The sequence below is a fragment of the Cebus imitator genome, unplaced genomic scaffold (genome assembly GCF_001604975.1).
Source record: "Cebus imitator isolate Cc_AM_T3 unplaced genomic scaffold, Cebus_imitator-1.0 Scaffold19, whole genome shotgun sequence".
Classification (NCBI taxonomy): domain Eukaryota; kingdom Metazoa; phylum Chordata; class Mammalia; order Primates; family Cebidae; genus Cebus; species Cebus imitator.
This window is the reverse complement of record NW_016107334.1, coordinates 10,097,931-10,099,060: the sequence shown is the minus strand read 5'-3', so window position 1 is coordinate 10,099,060 and position 1,130 is coordinate 10,097,931. Positions and strand designations below refer to the sequence as shown.

At 40.1% G+C, this 1,130-nt stretch overlaps 1 non-coding gene across 1 annotated transcript; it reads left to right on the top strand.

Moving 5' to 3' along the window:
- Positions 1–103, top strand: LOC119469673. The gene has a single exon (XR_005198509.1). It is a non-coding gene; the product is annotated as a U6 spliceosomal RNA (small nuclear RNA).
- The last annotated feature ends 1,027 nt before the right edge of the window (positions 104–1,130 follow it).

The following is a 1,130-nucleotide window of genomic DNA, read 5'->3' as shown; positions in this document are numbered from 1 at the left end:
GTACTTTCTATGCAGCACATATACAAAAATTGGAATGATACAAAGATTGGCATGGCCCCTGCTCAAGGATGACACATAAATTTATGAAGCATTTCGTATTTTTTAACTTAAAAAAAAAGCACTTTCTAACGGTGGCAATCAGAATGTCCATGTGTTTTTTAAGCGCCTTGAGCCCCCTGTTGCTCATTACTCCCTTTGAGGCCCATGAAGTAAGCACCTCAGAAGCACATTAATACTTGCTCATGAAATCTTTTTAAGCTATTCAATAAATTTTGAGGAAGGGCAGGTTTCCCCACAGCTAAGCTTCTTTTATTTGTTAAGGAGCATATATTTTCCATCTCCAAATCACTGGGTATTTGTTTTTCTGTAAAACACAAAAGTAGATAGTATACCCTACTTGTGTGAAACAGAATTGGATTTTTAACTGTCAATTTTCCTGAAAATTATCTTTTAATTTTTTTTCTGATTGTGCTGTTTTTTTCCACAATTAAGAGAGAGGGTTCCCCTGGCTCACTAGACTACTGACAAGTACATCATTGTTGTATCACATAGCACTCTTTTTTCTTTCTTTCTTTCTTTTTGAGGTGGCATCTTGTTCTGTCACCCATACTGGAGTGCAGTGGTGCAATATTGACTCACTGCAACCTCCACCTCCTGGGTTCAAGCAATTCTCCCACCTCAGCTTCCCAAGTGGCTGGGATAACAAGCATGCACCACCACATCTGGCTAAGTTTTTTTGTATTTTTAGTAGAGATGGGGTTTCACCCTGTTGGCCAGGCTGGTCTTCAACTCCTGACCTCAATTGCTCCACATGCCTTGGCCTCCCAAAGTGCTGGGAGTAAAGGCATGAGCCACAACGCCTGGCTCACATAGCATTCTTTACTTGAACATAGCATATGCTCTCTTGGCTGTGTGTCACTTTTAATATGAATAGTAAACAATTTGATGATGGTATGGAAGATGTGTGACAAACAAAAATAAAATTAATTGGCAACAGCTTTTCCACCACACAAGTGAGTTTTATTACAAATTGATAATAGAATCAGGGTAACATTTGGGGGTGATCACGAATAGCTGAGCCTTGGATAGGGCTGCATGGACAGAAGGCACGTCAGCACACCTTCAGCTGA